We start from the raw sequence: 21,343 nt of genomic DNA on the forward strand, positions 1-21,343 counted from the left end.
TTCAACTCTTCCTTCTCTCTCTGCTCATTTCTCTAAAGTAAAAGAAAGGATCCTGCTGTCCTACCTGCCCAAGGACTGTAGATACTGGAGTACCAATAATAATGAGAAAAGGACAGTATCCTCTTGGTCACACCTCGAGCGCCTTTGTCTAAGTGCAGTGATGTGGTCTCTAAAATTTTGCTTTAAATAATATGTGTGAGGATATCAGTTCAATTTATGTATAAAAGAAGAGTGCAAATGCTCAGCACTGCCATTAGCTAGGAATATTCTGCAGGCACTGGGGCACTGAAGGGGTATAAACTCTGTTGGGGTGGGGCTGCATCTAAGCAAGGCATTTAACTGAAAGAATACCCCAGAAGACCTATTGTACGTTAGATAAGCTTCTTCAACAAGATATAAGCTAGAAACTATATTTACTGAGACTGCATCATATTGTCTGTTTTGGGGGCAAAATCATAATTTTAAACATGAAAACATATTGGAACAAAACAAACAGTTCAGCGATGCTTCTTCAAAGGTGGACACTTTCTTAGTAGGCAGCCCTAATTGCTGCAATAGCTTTTAGGTGTTCTAATGCACTCAAGTGAATTATGCACCACACTGCTTCTGAATGACACAGCCATTTCTAACTCCATTAATATGGAAGATTTCAGCCAAATGCTTTTAAACGATAGCTTCTCTTTATTTGTAATTTCAGACTCTATTGATTTCCTTCTGTTCCCTTCATTATGATTTCAATTGATTACCTTGGCAACTGCAATAACAATGATTGCACTTGACACTGTCTGAGACTCTCGAGATGGTATTTGAATAGGAATGGTATAATTTGGGGAAAAATGCCTACAAGAACCTGCCATTAACAGTACACTTACACTTTACTTTTATTGACTTCCCTCTCTTTCAAACAGGCCCTTGTCAGGGAATCTGTTGCTAGATATCGGTTAGGATTTCAGTGACTCCTTGAAGTAAAAGATTTTTATTAACAAAGAGAGCAGGTTTTATACTAGCGGGCTTTTTTCAGCACTGTGAGAGTTCAGAGAAACCTCCCACTCCAGATGAGATTTTTGTCCCCTTGGTAGCAGGACTTCCAAGTCTTTGTAAACAATGTTCCTGGCCAAGGCTTTCTTTTACTACCTGTATTATGTCCTTGTACATAGAAGAATTTCAAGTGCATTACTTTGGATTAAAATTTGTGATGGTTTTATTCAGTTTTATTGCGGTTTATGCCTAGTAGAGGAGCACTTATGCTTTTCTTAGTGGGAAAAATGGCTATTTACCTTATTTAGCATTTTTATTCTTCAGTTTGTACGTATACCTTTTAGCTTTATTTAAGAGCTGTCCTGTAGTAACAGTATCCTTCCTATGGAAACAATATCACATGGAAGGTCTCTTTTCTTATTCAAGGTATGTCAGAACTGTATTTATGACATACCAAATATCATAGGGAAGAGAGGATGAAGCAAAAGGGGGTAGCCTTCTCTGCAGATTACAAAGGTAATTCATGTTTATGAATACTAGAAAGACACTGCTTCAGTTTACTTTTTGTCGCTATGTCCATGACTTTTGATTTTTATTTTATCCCACTTCACCAACAGTATCTTTTGATTAAAGATACATTCTATGAATGTCAGTCATTTGGTACTTTGTATAATAACACTATTCCTGTTTCTAAACCTACTATTTCAATTTCAAAAGAAAGAAAGACCAGCCTGTAAAATGGATCTTTTTCTTTAAAAGCTAAGGAATTGTGTGTGATACATTAAAAAGGGGTAATTTTAGCAATTTGCCCTTCTGTTATCAGCTGTGTACTTGCAATGAAAAGCAGTGCTCTTCCTTCCCAGGCACGCTTTTATAGAGAAGTTGCATAATTACAATTAGTGACTATTGATATCTTGAAGTCATAGGTTAGGAGAAGAACATTGGAAGCCAGACAGGATCACTTTCTTGAACATGATAACCCCCTTCTGCCATCTGACCAGCAGATTCAAGTACAATGAGAGTCAAGAAAAGGTAATTGTAGAGTAATGAATATTGCATGCTGTCACTATGCTTTCTACTGAGAATATTTATTCATAATTATCCATATTAAAAATGAAAGCGAACCTTTCCTTTTATCCCTTACCCTGATATGTTTGGTGAGGTAAAAAAACTCCTGGATAGCCCAAGTCAGCCTTTGATCAGACTTTATAGACATGAACTTCAACGATGCAGAAATTTTCAAAAGTGATTCAGGCCATTACTTTATCTCTGGTGTCATTCAGGCCAATGCAAATTGTACCCAAACTCACATGAAAATAGCTTTAGAAACTGTGTTAAAGGAGCTCCTGAAAATTTTTTACTTAATCCGATATGATAGATGCAAGAAGAAAATAAGAACAGTCTTTTTATTGGTATTTATAGTTGTTTCATATGATTCACAAAGACATTTGAGAAGGAGGTTTACTCTAAAAAATGCAATCTTGTATTCCAAAAAATAGCCAGATGTTACAGCCAAATCCAGAAAAAAAATGAGGACATAAGTAAATGGGCAGGCAGACTTCAAAAAAGATAAGGTCCTTTTGAGAATAATTAGAAAATAATTATATAAAAAGCTACAGCACAGTAGAATACTGCACAGAGTGATATGGTCATCCAGTAAAAAAATACCAAATCTTTTGTAAAACCAGATATATTGCCCAGACATCCTACTTTTATAATGTATTTACTTATGAATCCTAGAAGAGTTCTCAGCCACACAGCCTGACGTGGTCCAGGGTCGTATTTCCTGAACAAAAGAGAGGGATAGCTAGCTGAAACCTGTAAGATCCTTAAGAGGAGAGAGGAGGTAGATTAAAAAGGAGAGAGAGTGAGAGGATTTCATGGTAATATGTGGATGTCACATCTCATTGTCGCAATGAGAAGGAAAGCACTAAGCTGAGGTGCCTCAAAGAAATTGTATTAGTGAATGCCAAAAGAAATGAAATGGTAATAATTACCATAATGAGTAATTAAAGCTTAAACTAGATAAACATCATTAAATATTAATTAATTTAGTTTGCTGGATGAAAGTTTTCTAAAGTTCATATGGTCTTACTTCTTTTGACCGGTTCTCACTGCTATATTGCTGGAATTGAAACCTCAGTTTTCACCTCATTGACGACCAAGAAGGTAGGAATAATAAGGAAACACTAAACAACAACATACATGGACCCAAACCTAACCATCAAGGGAGTCAGTGAGGAAAATTTACCCTGCCCATTTGCAGTAGTTGTTAAGGATATTTAAGAGCATTAGAATGCCTATTTCAGCAAGGTTTTCCAATCAGGGACCTTGCCAATTAAAAAACTTAGGGAAAAAGTGGTAAGCCAGAAACAAAATATGCAGCAACACAAATCTAACAAAACAAACACAGAGACAATGACAAGAAACAACCTCATCAATCACAGTTGATGGTCTATTAAGAAATTACAGGTGCTTCTTCCAGGAAGATCAACCTGGACATTTCAACTGTTATGATTGTAAATCAGGGGAGATCCTGGACACTGGGCTGAGAGGGGTATAAAAGGGAGTGGTATGTAAAACAGGGTCACATGTAAAACAGGGTCAGTCCGTATGCTTGTCTGGCTGAGCCTTGTGCCTGATCATACCTTGTGCCTGACACCATTCTTGTGTCTTCTTACTTGATCTTTTTTTAATTATCTCTCTGCAAAAATCTCATCATCTGTCCGTGTGTGTTGCAAAGACTAAGTACCAACCACCGGTGAGACCTCTGTGTGCGAGTGAAATTTAGGGCCAACTACAGGAGTCAAGCTGGGTGCGTAGGTGACTCTGGCCTGTGGTGTCAGCTATTGGAATGAGTGGATTCTCAGTACCAGGCACTGGAGTGAATGGAAGACTGTAGCCTCCAGTCACTGGGGCAGGAATGGTGTGTGCCCCAAAAACTAGCTGTGGGGAACTGACATGAATGATGAGATTGAGAGGCTCAGTGCTGGTTGCTGGAGTAGGACTGCTGGTCACAGCCCATGTGCCTGGTGGCAATCGCTGGGTGTCATGTGTCTGTATCTTCCCTAAACCCAGAGAGCATGTGTGTGTGTTCACTGGTAAACTTCAAGCTGGAGTAGCTGGTGAGGGGCACTTGTGAGTGTGGGGTACCTGTGAGACAAAGGTGTGACTGCTGTGTGCTTCCTAGAGAGCATCATTCTGGGCCAGCCAGTGAGCGAGGGGCCCATAAAGAGGGTAAGAGGGCCCAGGATGTGGGCAGGGGTGCCAGGTGCACGGAGGGGCCATGCCAACACTTGCAGAATCTGCAAATGTACCTGTGCTTCAGAATCTGTAGAGTGTTGTGTGTGTGCTGCACTATTGACGTTCTCCCTCTGCCAGCCCACAAGGAGGAGGGGACTTGCCTCTCTGTGGTTGTTTGTTATGTGTTATAGTTATGCCAATATTTGGTACTGATCAATTTTTATTTATTGCCAGATAAGCAATGACCAGTTCAGCCAGCTTCCCAGACAGGATCTACACATTTTCCCAATACATACGTAGACAGAAGTAATTCACAAACTGTGGCATCACACAGCACAAGGTAGTATTACAGACAACACTGTAGTCCTATTAACACCATGTTGCAACTGATAGTAACAGGCCATAAGCTTTGCATGGAGTTTGCAATGGCTGAGTTTGCAGAAACTTGCTGTGTCTGTGTTTCTTCAACTGTCTGAAGACAAGCTGGTGTAGCTGAGAAAGCAATGTTTCCAAACAGTTTTATACAGATAACACTAATGAGTAGTTATTCTGCCTAGAATGAAATATTTGCAACTCTAACACAATGACATAAAGCAACGAAACACAGGCCTGGTATGATTACAGAGGCCTTGAGAAGTGGAGACATGGGCTGTGGTGGAGAGGACTACAGTCATGGGATAAAAAGAGATGGGGCACAGGCTTGGTGCTGAAGACTCAACAGTCTTAAAGAACTCATTGGTGGTCAGTTATAGAAATGCAGACCTGGAACTGTACGAAACTGATATTAGGGTTGGAAAAGAAAGCAAAGAAATAGAATTCAACACACAAAAAGACATCATATGGTGAATTCATATATAATGTGGAGCTGCAGGCCAGTGAAGAAAGGGAAAAGCATAAAAGCATATTAGCAAACATTTAAAAAGTACTTCACGTGGATCACAGAAGGAGGAAGAAGAAACCATCAACATGAACTTTTTATTTTTCCTGGTTTCCTCCAGATGCTGATAAGTCACCATAACATCTGCCCCCTTCAACAAGCACAGGGTCTAGAGAAGCTGTGGAGAAATGTGAGTATAACACCAGGAGAACAGGTAAAAAGATAGAAACACATGCGTGTACCAATTTTAACTGTATTACTATTACTATTTCCTGTTCATTTTCTGGGCTGACCCTTGGTTCCCTTTTCCCAGCATTTTTGTGGGAATGTCTGTGTTCTTCGGCTTCTACACATCAATGAAAAAACTCTAGATTACCTCAAAATCTTCAAGAAGGAGCTGAAAAGAACGGTTTTAAAGGCTAAATGTATTGTTTGCCTCAACTTCTAAATTTTCATCTCTTCACTATACCTATAATAAATAGAAAACATGAAAAATATGCTTGCTGCCATAAAGTTTTGCCACCATTTGTTAATAACATCACTTTACAATCCACATTTCATCTTTTTTCAGATGCTTTTCCATAGTGATTTTATCATTCAAAGATAATAGCCCTTTTTAACTGTCTTGTCTGTTCATCTACCTTTAACAACATTACTAGTTGTCTATGCAGACCTGTGACACACAGTACTGACCTCATGATACAAAAAGTTTATACACACACACACATTTTTATCATAAATAGGAGCCCCTCTCTGTTTGGTTTTTTCTATGTTCTAGCATTCTCTGCATCACAGAGGGAGTACCATTCTGGGTTGTGTATCTGAGTGGTGCAAGTACAAGATTTAAACCTGCATGTAACTATATGCAATGCTTCTAAAGGCCAAGTAGAAACAGATGTACTTCTATGAAGAAAATGCACTTTTTTAGAAGTTATGTTGACTTTAGTGGAAATATTTGGAGGAGACATACCTTTCAATATACTGTATTGTACTGAATTAATGTATAAAGACTTGCCTCTTTGAGTATTGCAACAGAACCGTACCATTATCACAGAATCACAGAATCACAGAATCTTCTAGGTTGGAAGGGACCTTAAAGATCATCTTGTCCAACCGTCAACCTAACTGACAAAAATAGACACCCACACAACAAACAAGGAGCATCATCACTAAACCATACCTCCCAGCACTTCATCAACCCGTCTTTTGAACACCTCCAGGGATGGTGCCTCAACCACCTCCCTGGGCTAAATGCAATTCTTGCGTGAAAGTTTAATCATAGTGTGTAATTGTCACACACTTGTATGACCAAAATAATAGATTGAATGTTATAGCTAACATAGTTTCCTTTTATAAAGCAGAAAAGTTTTCGAACTCCCTCACAAGAGTGAGCTTGTTCAGATAAAGATTTTTCGGTTCAGCCTCATTTCCACTTTATATATCTATTTCTTATTCTCTTTCTAAAAAAGGAAAAAATATTGAATTTCATTCTGACTTGCCAAGTTGCTGACTGCAGTTGAGAATATCACTTCTCTGAATAGCATTCTAACATTTAAGAAACAGCCTACAGGTGCACTTTGTCTAACATTTGGTGTGATGGAGCAATCACAATATCTTAGTATGTTGATTTCTATACCTTACCAAGAGTTGAATATGAAGAAGTTCAAGAAGGATAGCGAAATGCTGAAAAGGGTACAACAAAGGACTACAAAGATTATCAAGGGACTAGAACATCTCTCTTATGAGGAAAGGTTAAGGGACTTGCATCTTTTTAGTCTGGAGAAGAGAAGACTGAGGGAGGATCTGATCAATGCTTATAAATACTTAAAGGGTGGGTGTGAGGAGGATGGGGTAAGTCATTTTTCAGTGGTGAACAGTGACAGGACAAGAGATAAGGGGCAAAAACTTGAACCTAGGAAGTTCCATCTAAACATGAGGAGGAACTTCTTCGCTTTGAGGGTGGCAGAGCTCTGGAACAGGCTGGCCACAGATGTTGTGGAGTCTCCATCTCTGGAGACATTCAAAACCCACCGGGACATGTTCCTGTGCAACCTGCTCTGAGTGGACCTGCTTTGGCAGGGCAGTTGGGCTAGATGATCTCCAGAGGCCCCTTCCAACCACATATCATTCCGTGAAGCTATTTTGTTCCTTTTCACCTAATTTTTTATCATATTTTTCTCTGGTCTGATGATGTATTGCAAATATTGTTAAGTAAACAAATTTCTATTAGGTTTTTGTGTAAGGTAATCTAATAAAACGAAAAAAAGAAATAAAATTCTGTAATGGCAAAAATAATGAAAAATTCTTTGCTTAATAGAATGAAAAGGTTGTTATGGAAATGGTAACTCCATTACAGGGTAGTTCTTGCTCGTAGATTGTAAATACTGTAGCTTAAAATGTATTTAAGAGTAAACACATAAATACACATATTTAAGAATAAATAATAAAACCAAAAATACTTATAAAATCATAGAATCATAGAATTTTCTTAGTTGAAAAACAACTTTAAGATCATCAGATCATTGAGTCCAGCCATCAATCTAACACTAATGAACTCAACACTAATCCATGTTCCTTAGCATGACATCCATCCATCTTTTAAATACCTCCATAGATGGTGATTCCACCACTTCCCTGAGCAGCTTGTTCCAATGTTTGACAACCCTTTTGGTAAAGAAATTTTTCCTAATATCCAGTCCAAACCCCCCCGATGAAACTTGAGCCATTTCCTCTTGTCATATTGCATGTTACGTGAGAGAACATACTGACACCCACCTCTCTACAACCTCATTTCAGACAGTTGCAGAGAGTAATAAGGTCTCCCCTCAGCCTTCTTTTTTTCCAAATTAAACCGCCCCAGTTCCCTCAGCTGCTCCTCATAAGACTTCAGACCTCATAAGACCCAGACCCCTCACCAGCTTCGTTGCCCTTCTCTGGACAAGCTCCAGAATCTCAATATCTTTCTTGTAATGAGGGGCTGAAAACTGAATACAATATTCAGATCAGTTCTTATGGATTCAGAGGCACTTCTGGATACAGAATTTAAACAAAATAGAATTAAACCTTGTTATTGGTTTAGTGTTTTTAGTAAAAAATAAATATTATCTGTACAGTATTGTTCTCAGCACTCATAACTAGGCTACTTAAAGCTGTTGCAAACTGGATTGTTCAGTCCGTCTCAAATTTCTCAGTTTAAGCTCTTAGCAAAAAGCACATCTTATTGACTAAATTCTTACAAATTTATTTCAGTTTTCCCAAAATTTCCTGAAAGTCCAAAAGGTTTAACTAAAACACAAGTTCCTTAAAATATATCTTCCATTTATCTTTTTGGCTACTGATGTCACTTTTATGAATGGTAACAGAATTGAAAAATGTCAAAAAATCCCCAACAAATAGTAACACCTGACAAAGCAGAGCACAGCACAACTTCTCAGTCAATGTTCATGTGGATCTGTTCTTAGATCTGACCTGAAGCAGTACATGCCTGAAGTTTTTTGGTTGTTTTTTTTTCATCATTTATAGCAGCTGGTCTAACACAAAGTATTGGCACTGCTACAGGTTTTGACTTGGAGTCTTACAATAAGAAATATCCCTGCACAGGAACTTCTCTCCCACTGGTGGCTAAACACACATATGAAAGTACTCAGTCAATCACTTACAAAGTAAAGAATATTAATAATTTATTTATGGTTAAGTCTGTCTCGAACCATGTTGGCAATGAATTCTATGTAGACCCTGAGTCAGTCCTGAGAAGGGCACTCATTGCAGATGGAGAATTGTTCATCTGCACATCGTTAAGGAAAAACTGCTGAAAGCCCAAAACCCATGGTATTCAAAAGGCAAATTTTTCCCTTATCTGTTTGGCATCTAAACATGTAAGAGATGAAACAAACATTTCATGTAACAGGAAGAAACAACTTTTTGTATTTAAAAGCATTCTTTAACATTTTCCTTACAAGCCAAATATGTTTGTTATTTTCCTTCTGCTTAAAATGAGTCAGTTAAGGATTTATAAGGCACAAATTGTCAGAGTAGATTGTGAACAAGGAAAAACAGACAGTGAATTCTTTTCAGAGTAATAAATGTATTTGATGTTTTCCTGATAAACTCCCAAACAATGCTGCTAAAAAAGAAGTTGTAAGTAATCAGACATTTGTATACCTGCAAGCCTCTCTGATGCAAAGTTTAGGTGACTTCCAGCCACTACTGTACCTGGTTGCTGCTCACCGTACAGTGAGTTTGCAGCCCCTTGCTGGGACAGCAACAGCATGTCAGCAGGACTCAGACACATGCCTGATCTTCTCATCCTTGAAATACTGGAAGAATTTGGGTTTTAGGCAATTGTAAAGATTCAGACAAGAAATTAACAAGATACTTTAACAAAGTAACCAAGCTGGGAACATCTCCACATCATATGCTTACACAAGGACACAGTGTAAGTCTTGAGAATCCTAAGAACAATTGCATCTTCCTTGGATCTGAGTGGCGTCTGACTAAATTTTGGCTGGTAATCTATTGCTGTCATCAGTAACATAACGATAGTCCGGGTGTCAAGCACCCTGGTGTGAGCAGTTGCATCAATGAGGTTAAGAGCACACAGCATCCACCAAAGCCTGCTCCTGAGCACACAGAGACATTGTACAATGCATGGAAAGTCAGCCCTGCACTTTCTAACATGGTAAATAGGCAGCTACAGTGACGATCTGTTTCCTTAGTCTGTTCTGCATCGTTCTCGTGACTCAAATCAATTGTAAATCCCATATGGAGTTCTTCCAGCCAAAATATTATGAATCAACACTAAATGAAGTGTTTCATTTTAGTTTCCAGAGTTGCTTTGTTTTGTTTTTCTTCTATACACTTTGCAATTTAAATGTAGGCATCTTTTTTCCGTCCCTTCCCTTCTCTTCTTCTTTTACCTTCTCCCTTTACTCTTCCCCTTTCTCCCTTCCCCCCTTCCGCTGTCCTTTTGTTTCCCCTTCATTTTCCTCTTTTTTTTTTTTCTCTATATTACTACCTTTCTGGCTATTTTTTTCCCCCTTTTTTTTTTTTTCTCTATATTACTACCTTTCTGGCTATTTTTTTCCCCCTTTTTTTTTTTTTCTCTATATTACTACCTTTCTGGCTATTTTTTACTCCTTTTTTTTTTTTTTAAATCTAAAAAGTTAATTAAATCTGCATTGAGGTAAATCATTCTGATCGAACGTATGCACATTATGTTCAATAGAAAAAATACCTATCAAAAAACTATATTTTTGATCGTCACTGCAGTGCAGACTGTTTTGATTACATGTTTCACTCATATTCACTATTAACTATCTGTACATATTTTCTCCTGCTGCAACTGTCAACGGAACATACTACATACTTGGGGAATGTACTGTATACTTGGAATACTTGTACCACTCTATAGTTGCAATTCTCCTGCAGGAGAGCTGGATGAGGACTAGGTTCAACAGACCTCTGCAACCAATGATACTTAAGAAACAGTTGTACAGTATGTCTCTTACAAGATTTTGAGGCTTACTTTTCTCAGCTTAGCCATAATGATCATAGAATAAGTTGAAGTTCCATATTTTAAACATAAGACATTTGGGGTTTTTTTTCTGAATACATTATTGCATTGTTGCACTGTTGGGTTTTTTTGTTTGTTTGTTTGATTTGGTTTGGTTTTTTTGTTTGTTTTTTTTATGTACTCTTCAGCAAGGCAGCAAACAGTATCCACGTATTAGCCTGTCAAGGCAAATCATAAATTATGCTTAAGGGAAAACCCATTACTGAGCTTCAATCATTTATTGCATAATGAATGTATATTTCAGGTACAGTGAAACATTTATAAGGTTACTAAAAGTATAGCAATTAATAAAGCTCAGGTGAAGTCAAACAGCAATGTATTTGGCATTTAAGAGTTCATTGGTGATATATTGTATACGTTGTTAAGTACACTTTAAATACAATACCCTTCGCCCCTGCCCCCAAAACTTTGTTAGGAAACATTTGTTTAATGCATTTGTTAAAATGCATTAATTACGAAGGATTCATTAATAAAACACTACATTAATTATAAAAAAGCTGACTTTTTCTGATTAAGATAATAGCAAAAATTAATCTGGCACATAATAACAGTCAGATAACACATCTCAAGGGGTCATTTTTGGTTGCAATTATGACCGCATCCTTTCTGCAAGCTGTGAAATGTCTAGCCATATTTCATACACATTCACTGGACGGAAGTAGCCAGATCTGCTCTGGTATAATTTGCAACTTCTGAAATTAAGTAAGATTAGAAATACTTCCATCCTCCTTTTCTTTCTCTTATCCTTCACGTGTTCTGGGTTTATGAAGGTGGTTTGTAATTCCCTATGAAAACATTGGCATAGGTTATAAACAATTATTGTACTGAATAAGAGTAACAAATCTGTTCTAGCTTGTACAAACAAAAGCATTTATGCATGGACCAAATATTTTAATAAAGATGTTGTATAAAACATATTGAGTAACCATGTATCTACTGAGAGTTTTTACATTTTTGGTTGAGAAACTGTGGTGATAGAAATAGAATGCAAGGGCCCATTTTGTTTAAAATGTACCATTGAAGTCTGATACCCAATTAAAAAAGCTGAGTGCAATAATTGACAGTCTAAGCCATCAAGAAGCTGAGCTCTGAATGAACTTCTACATAAAATAAGAACACAGTATCTTCCAGGGTCAAAACCTACCTGAAGGCTCAGGTAAAGGAGACTGACTATATTTATCCATCTACCCATCTCTAACTGACTAGATTAGTGAAATGTGAGCTGGAAAACAAAGAAGCAATAGACAAACTTTGTCATATAACCACTGTGAGCTTCATAGTTGTGTAAGATATCTGGGATAGGAGATCAACAGGTGAGAGAAACCCTGGTTACAGCTGCTAAAGGGCCTTTGATGAGGAGAGAGTCACAGGGACTGGCCAAGAGCCACGCCATCAATGCATGCCTACTGCCTAACGTACAAAGTAATAGACAGTAAAGCCAATAGTTTTTCAGTTGGGGACACACGTCCATAGGTGTCCAACACTGCATAAAGGCAAAGCCTGAGTTGCAGCCCTGGTGCACCAAAGTCAGCCTTCCAGCCGTTGGCCTGAGTGTCCTGTGCCCCCCGTTTTGGGCTGGGCTATGCTGCAGCTGCTGGTCCATGTGGGTGTGAAGTCTATAAGTGCATCTTAGAAAAGAAATCTTAGAAGAGAAATTGCAATCCACTTACTGTACCAATTGTGCTTAGGAAATTAAAGTCTGATTGTATGTCACTGACCAGTGTTTTGCTTCTGCAGACATACCACCAATACTCTCTATGACAGCAGCAGAAGTTTCATAAAAGCATCACATACTCCAGAAGAAAATATGTGATGTTATTTCTCTATGCAGCAGAAGAAGATCTGACTGTGTTTAAAAAGAAGCAGATTTTTTTTTTTTAAAGCAGCACTGTTCTCAGATTGATTGGAAGCAGATTTATTATGGTAAATACAAGAAAAGTCTGCAAGCACTAGAGACAAAGGTGCATTTTTCTGCGGTTTTTTTGCACAAAATAAAATAAATGTAGTACAGTTACTGATGTATATGAGTAACTTCTAACTATATGAGTATTAAATGTGATATAAATCATTCTATTGTGTGCAAAGCTCTAGAAGAACCATTGCAAGACAAGTAATTATTGCCAACCATGCCCGAAGTATCAGCACAGGACAGTAACCCCTGGGAACTCTTTCTTGGTAAAAGAAGAAATTGAATACATGTTCTTTACAAGATGGGAAAAATCATCACAATCTCAGTTTTAAACTTACTCTATGAAAAATGAAGAACATCTTTAGGCTTGCTGTACTGGGAGAGTTTTCAGTAGAATGACCTCCAGTCCCCATTTCAGTGCTTCACCCTTGTGACCACCAAATGGTGGGAGGGGTAGAAAGAAGATGGAGTCCCATTTCAGCTAAAGGCAAGAAGTTTTGCTTAGAAGTTCACTAGAAATGCACAACTGACACATGAGAGAGAAGATAGTGGACAAACCCCCTCTTCATATAGTGTTTTGGTTTTGAACGTTAATTGCTGGAAATCTAGCCAGTACAACTGTTTATCAAAACTGTGCAGTGACTGTAAGAGAAGACAAGTGTGATAATTATGATTGTGCTTGTTTGTGACACTTCAAAGGAGGAGCATTGACATTTTGCCAAAAATCATTGCTGTGCAACCCTGCTCAGAATCAGGTCTTCTTTCAGATAAGGAAAGGCAAGCATCTGAGAAATTTAACTTGAACTGTACTTTCTATACAGAGAACAGAAGCAAACACTTATTTCACACTGTGGTGTTTGGCTCATAAGCAATTCTTGGTCTGCCAGTAGTAACAAGCATAAATGTAAAGTCAATATTGTAAAGCAGGAAGAAGTGAATGATGACATGTTTACAGCATACCAGACTGTATTTGAAGGGCTTGGTTGTGTTCCAGGAAAACAAACCATAAAAATGAACTTGAATGTTATACTAGTAGGAAAGTACTGGGGAAGCTAATGGTGACATTACAAAGCAAAGTCAAAAAACATTAGAGAGAAAGAGAGAGAACATATAAACGCTAGAGACTCAATGGCTGTTGCTGGTAGATCTGAATGGACTGAGATAACACTGTGTTTGGGTCCTTGAAATCTGACTGTGGCTACAAGGCAAGAAAATTATTGAGTACGTATTACTGGAGAAATAAAAAAACAATAGAGAATATAAAATTATTTATACATTTATGTACTAGCAGTGGTTTCAGTAATTCTACTGGCCAATAAAGCAAAAGCAGAAAGGAATCTGAAACTAGACTTTTGACAAGTGTTTTAGAAGTCAGGTCAGCTGCGCAGCCATTTGCTATGCAAAAAACAGATACCGATCCTAGTGTGCAATGGCAAAACGTTGAAGAATATGACATTAGCTTGCCTTAGACCAAGAGACCCATAGCAAAATTTGCAATCAGATATTATGTATAAAAACATCTCAAAGTGATTTTGGTAACAACCAATATATTTTTGCAAAGATCTTTTGAAATACTTAACAATTTGGAAAAATTTTACAATTAAAATGCTGCACTGCAGTCATTAGTGATATCACTCCAGCCTTTTCTGGAGACAAGTACAATAATTTATCAAAATGTCAGTGCATGAGAAAATACAGGAGGTGCTAATATTTCTGTGCCTTTAAATAGTTGAATACAAAGAGGTCTTTGGTTTGTTTCTTCAGATTTCATAGAATAAACACGTTGAACCAAACTTTTTAATACTGTAAACCATGCCTTCACTAATATCGTACAAATAGGCTGCTTATTTCTCAGTGCTTGTGATGCATATGCAACACAGTTAGCCCAACAACAAATCCTGGGAAAAAAAGGAAAATATCATGTGTTGTGTTTGGTTCTGGTAAGCTTCATCAGTACACCTGTAAAAAAGATACGAATGAAGAAATGAACTGCAAGGCACTTGAGGCCACTTTTAGAAACACTTTGATAATCATTGTTTTAGCAGCAATATAAAGCAAGCAAGGTACGAATACAAAAGTACCAAATGAAAGCTTGATATAAGCCATGAAAGCGTTCAAAAGTAGCAGGTGTCTTTCTCAGTGCGTATTTGCATTATGGAGAAGACTTGAACATGGAAGTCAAATCATAGAAAAAGTATGAATGAACAACTGGTACTCATTGTGGTATGTTCCATATCACCATGACTCATCTGTGATCTTTGATTCCCCTTGATGTGTACCATCGTGATGAAGAGCAGACATTGGCTCTGTGACACTTCAGTCACAACAAATACTAAAACATTGCAGAGGCTGAGACACAGCACATCTTAAAACACTGCCCCTTAACAATATTTTAAAATAGTTGTTTTAATAGAGCTTCATAGGAGTAAGAAGTAAATGAGTCACCTCAGTGGGCTGGTCTTCCAGTTCACTTTCATAGAGACACACTTGTATTTTTCATATATGGCATTAACATACTTTCGTACACTGAATGAAAAACATAAAGAGTTAGCAGGTGAGAGGCTGTTACTTTGCTCAAGGGAAAAGTGAATAAATAGACATACCCCAAGACACTATTCACTGCTGTACTCTAAAACTTCCCTATACTTTTTCTCTCCTTAACCCTAAGAATGTCCTAGATTTCACATTGAAGTTCTGTCATCCTACTCAAATGAAGCACGCCCCTCCAGCTATCTTTACCATGCTATACGAGTTAGTAGGATATGCATTAAAACTCTCTAAAACCGTACTCTGCGTTGGTCCACATCAAAGTCTGTAGCATAAAAACCTCTGTAGTTACTTCATTCATTTGATTCATTAATCCATTAATAGTTTGGGATTTAATATTAAACAAAGCCATCACCAAATTTCTACCCTCCCCGGCAGAGGTGACCCCAGATCATGGGTTTCCCCCAGTGTATACAGAATTTTCAAGAAGCCTTCATTACTTTCCTTTGCTATCAACTTCACTTTACTGTCATGTCACTAAAATAATGCCTACCTGCCAGGTTCATGATGTCATGTTCCAGGACTGTTCACTTTTATAATATCACCTCACACTGTACCTCTGAGTTTAACCTACCATAAGGCAGCAGTTTGGCAACATCTTTATGGGACTGATATGCAAGAATGCAGAAGTTTCACCAAGGGTGAAGGGACAAAGTGCCTACAACAATGATATTAATGATCTCACTAATGTATTTATTAGTCAGTGTGTAGAGTCAAAATGAGAATTGATTTATCTGTCATTATCACTTCCTCCATCAACCTGGTTCTACTGCAAAGCAAAATGTCAGATTTGCAAAAGGAAACTAGTGTTATTGAGCAGGAATGGTGTACAGGTCTCTTACTTTCTCTGTAGTATTTTGTGTTACAAATCAACATGGTACTCAAGAGGTTGACAGTGCCAGGAGGAAAACTGCAGGATAGCAAGGGTAAAGTTTCAAGATCATATGTATGACATGGGAGACTAATCACTTCCTAAACAATATAGGTACTTTTGAAAAAGGTCACTCTATCCTCGTATGATTTTTGTATGCCAAAGCAGCCAGGGTTGCTTTATGCAGACTTGTCTTCCACCTCTTTTCTTTACTGCATCTGGAAGTCAAATGCATTGGCCAAAGTTTCTGGAAGGATATACATAATACTGTCTCTGATACCTGATATTTCTCCTCTAATTTTCAGCTGATAACAATTCATGAAATTGCTGCTTACATTCTTTTTCTCTGGGGAATAAAGCTACTAAGAACTAAAAAACACTCTGAAAATTTATTCTAAGGTAATTAGTTACAAATTATCTGCTGCCTTTTAAAAAATATCTCGTTGTCTCAGAAGGTTAACGGTGTCATACTGAATTGAGACATAGAGTGATTGTATCAATATTAATAAGCTCAATTTAAGTGCCACTGGTTCCAACATAGTTTTGACACCAACATAGCTTTGACACCATACAAGCTGACTAATAAAATAAAAACTAATTTTAAAAATAATTTACCTCCTGGAGACCTTAAAATGGATTTTACTAATGAAAAACTAACATGGATTTTTTCCTGATAGGTGAAGCAAATGAGACTGTGGATGGTTGCATATGTTCACAAGGGCAAAACTAAATATCAAATAAGATGTTCTACCCGATTAGAAGTGATTTTGAACATTGTCCATCAGTGTTTATATACAAGGATTTTCTACTGCAGCCTAAGCAAAACAAAAATTATTTAAATAGAAAGGTGGTCATTAACAATCATACTCACCAGAACTGTTCTTTAAAGACCAATGATATTAACTAAATCCATAAAAGAAAACAGCTCTATATTTTTTTCAGGTGGTGGATAAGTAAGACTAATCACTCGGTGAACTCTGTAGAAGTGCCCAGTACAGATCCTCATCCTGACTTTGCCTGCACAAAGTACTAATTAAGCCATAGGTAGAAACATCCACCTGCACATAGGTCTTTTTAAAATTATGGTTTCATTTACTTTGCTCATATTTTAGTAAGGGTTTATATTACAAAGGGAATTTCAGGGAACTGAACCAGACAATCTATTAGAATCCTTTAAAGGACAAAACACTATGGTCTACTGACTTCTAAGTATTAGCACTTTATAGAGGTTGTTTTTGCATAAGAAGGAAACAAATCTGACACAGGTAACACAAAATGCATGCTATATACTGTATATGAAATATGACCACAAATGTATTTTGTTTTAAAGCCATGGAATCATAGTAAGTGGGATAAAATCCCAAACAAGAAGCACAGTTTCAGGACTTTGTTTTTAAAATTTCTTGCATATCTGAAGTTACATATTTAATCCCCATTAAAATGTTAGAGGCAAAATGGTTTTCACTGCAGGAGGGCAAAGCTGCTTTTTAGACAGTTTTCACACTTCAGAACAAAATGAATGTTACAGAGACTAAATGCCCAACTTGGCAAGATACAGATTGGATGGGTGGTCTGCAAAATGGGTAGGAAATTGGTTAACAGATTGCACTCAGAGGATGTTGATCAACAGTTTTTAGTCAGGTTGACAAGTTTTTAACGCTGGGGTCCCCCAGAGATTTATAGTGGGCCCCACACTTCTCAGCTTCTTCTCTGGACAAGAAGAACCCTTACCAAGTTTGCTGATGACACCAAAATGGACGATGAGGTGGACACGTCAAAAGAGAGAGCCATCTTGCAGAGAAATCTGGACCGGCTGGAAGAGTGGGGTAGGTAGAACTGTGTGCAGTTTAACAAAGACAAGTGTGAAGACCTGTACCTGGGAAGACGTAACCAAAGAGACCAGTACAGGCTCAGATTGTGATGCTGGGGAGTAGCCTTGCAGAAAGGGACCTGTGGGTGCTGGTGGACAACAAGATGAAGATACCCAGCAGTGTGCCACTGCAGCAAAAAAGGCACATCAGACCCTGGGCTGCAATCCCAGGACCATTACTAACACAGATAGAGACATGATCATCCCACTCTTCTCAGAGCTTGCCAGGCCACACCTGGAGTAGTGTGTCCAGTTATGGTCCCCACAATTCAAGAAAGACATAGACAGACTGGAAAGGGTCAAAAGGAGGACCTCAAAGATGATCGAAGCATTGAAGGACCTGCCCTTTGAGAAAAGACTGAAGGAGTTAAGTCTTTTCTCCCTGGAAAAGAGAAGGCTCATGGAGGACCTCATTACAGTATTCCAGTACTTAAATGGCAGCTACAAAAGAGACAGAGGTTGTCCTTTCACAAGGCTACACATGGAGAATACAAGGGGCAATGTGTACAAGGTACACTGGGAAAGGTTTCATCTGAAGAAAGTAATTTTTTTACACTGACAACAATAATTCTCTAGAACAACCTCTTAGGGATGTAGCAGAATCCCCATTACTTGAGGTTTTCCAAATGCCATTGGACAGGGTGTTGGATAGTCTAATATGGCCTCCCTTTCCTACAAAAGGTTGGACTAGATGATCTTTCAAGGCCCCTTCCGATGTGGGCTGTTCTATGATTCTAAGATTTTATGAACCTTTCACAATGAGACTTGAAAATTTTTGTCCACATGATTTCCTCTCAGGTAGTCATTAAGTAAAATATACAAATTTAAGGCATATGAAAATAAGAAGCAATTGTTCTATTTTTAGTGGCAAGCAAAGGCTGAAAAGTTGTGGCTGCCAAATTCTGTCAAGAATTTCTTCTCCATGCAGTTTTACAGATTGCTTGCAATAAGATAAAGTGGAAGAGACACTGTCACATAATGAGCTACCTGTCTCAGTTGGGAAGCAATAACTGATGGTCCAGAAATGACAAAGAACAGGTTTTTGAACAACCTCTCAGCTTTAACTGACTATATGGCCACTTCCCAAAATCGATATGGTGATATTCCCATATCACTCCCATCTTCCCGTTACCTGATCATGCATTGGTTCCTTTTCATCAAAATTCCAAATTAGATGTCTGTTTTCTCTCTACAATGTCCACCTCACAGGAGTCAAGTGGTTAGCTTGGCACTGAAATCCTAGACCAGTCCTTTTCTGTTAGAATGTCTAAATTTTGGTATTAGCATATTTTCAAGCCAAAACTAAACTCTCCTGGCACTGACACTGCAGGTTTAGACACACAGAGGATGCTTGTGGCCATGGAGTACCAGATGAAAGATTGTGAGTGGTTCCTAAAGGGCTGAGCCTGCTGCCTAGCATGGTACCTGCTTGTCTTTCAGCTACTGAGGATCAGAATTGCTGGACATAAATCACTGGCTAATTTAGATTATATGGGAAAAATACGAAGTTGATAAAAATGGTCACTAGATGAGGATTTGAGAGAACTGTAATTATACAAGATACATAAAAGACTGAGCCCTTTGCTAACATCAGCTTTTGCCTTGCACTCAAACATTTCACCTCTGTGGCTATCCTTTCATGTTAAATTGGAAAGCTCTGCTGGTATTACAATTTTGTTTATTATAGTCCAGATTAGGTAAATAGCTTGTATCTGTATCTTGCTATTTGCCATGTGAAATGTGACCTTCAGAATTCTTGGTTCCTCTGCCAGAAACATAAAAAAGAGCTTTGAACGATTTCCAGAGAGATTTAGAAGGGGTGAATCCAAATCTGAATTATGATCCTTGTAAAACAATGGACGTGGTAAGTACACTGCACATCCATAGGTCTTTCAGTCCTCTGGAATGGTATTGAAACCAAGATGTTTAGTGGTTAGATCTCCTGAATGATTTCTCAGTTCAGACTAGCCTCTTAAATTCCTAAAGGTCTGTCAAATACACATTCTATAAAACCCGGGGTGGGGTGGTATAATTTGCACACTTTCCTCTTCCCACCTACTCCTCTTAATAAAAATACTTTTAAAATGTTTTGGTGATTTTAAGAACATCTTTTCTTTCCTCCCTTCCTTCCTCCCTTCCTCCCTTTTTCTCTCTTTCTCTCTTTCTCTCTTTCTCTCTTTCTCTCTTTCTCTCTTTCTCTCTTTCTCTTTCTTTTTTTGTCTCTTTCTAGCTTTCTCGCATTCTTTCTTTCTCACTTTCTTTCTCTTTCTTTCTCTCTTTCTTTCTTTCTTTTTCTTTCTTTCTTTTTCTTTCTGTCTCTGTCCCTCGATCCTTCCCTCTTTCTTTTTACCCACCTCCAAAGGACATGCAAGGATCATGAAAAAGAAGAGTTTCTGCCAGCTGCTTAGCTGAGAAAGAGGTAGGTATTTCTGAATATCCATATCAGCTTGTTCCCACCACTACCACCTCCTCCAGTGATAAACTATTGAAGATATGAATGCTGATGCAGACTTCCTCCTCCCCCTCAGACACACAGAATCTCTCATAATGCCGCAACTGCTCATGCCTGCTGTACTGAATTTCTGCCTCAGTATTTGATCCTGATTTTGGTTATCTTATGCCTGGCATTCTTTATCAATATACACATGTATATATATGTGTATATATACATATATATATATGGAGAGAGAGAGAGAGAGAGAGAAAGAAAGAGAGACTGTCCCTGGCTCTCTTTCAGTTTAGGAATTCATAAATGGCAGGATTATCAACTGCATAGTTTACTTCTTTTTATAAAAGAAGACATAAGAAGAGAGAGAAGGGAAAATAGAAAAGAAACGGTAGCTCTGCAATACATGCATTCAAATACTTGATTAATTCTCTCCTAGGAATAAATTTGGTTCAGTGAGCTCTGCTGCTAGTAAATTACCTTCTGATCTATTTGTAATATTTGCCAGAAAATATTTTCTTCTTCAGTAAACATCAAATCTGAATCCCTGTGTTTTGTTGACCATTCTGATGCACACTTAGAAATGCTACAAGCTCAAACAACATCCCTTACCTCCGTGACTAATTTTTTAATTCCGTGTTTGGAATTAGGAGTATCAGGTTCTTTACATAGATTTACATACAATGCTATAGAACTTGTCTATTAAATGGCCTGTTCTCACCTGGCTGTAATATGATGTGCCATCTCTTCTGATATGTCCTTAATTAACAGATATTTGTTGTTCCTCAAATTTTAACACACTCACTCAGAACACAAAAAAATTCTCAAATAAAGAAAATCTTTGAATTTTTACCTTTTTTATACTTTGCTATTGTTTTCAGTGCAACAAGGAAAAGAGTAAGCTCATGCTCAAAATGAGGTTAATAATACTGCAAAATTGCTCAACAGGCTCTGGGTAACACTGAGATTAGCTGAGTGTCATGCAGTTGAAACAATCAGTGAAAGAGATAACATAGGTGAATGAAGATAC

This window comes from Calidris pugnax, unplaced genomic scaffold (genome assembly GCF_001431845.1).
Source record: "Calidris pugnax isolate Ruff unplaced genomic scaffold, ASM143184v1 scaffold178, whole genome shotgun sequence".
Taxonomy (NCBI): domain Eukaryota; kingdom Metazoa; phylum Chordata; class Aves; order Charadriiformes; family Scolopacidae; genus Calidris; species Calidris pugnax.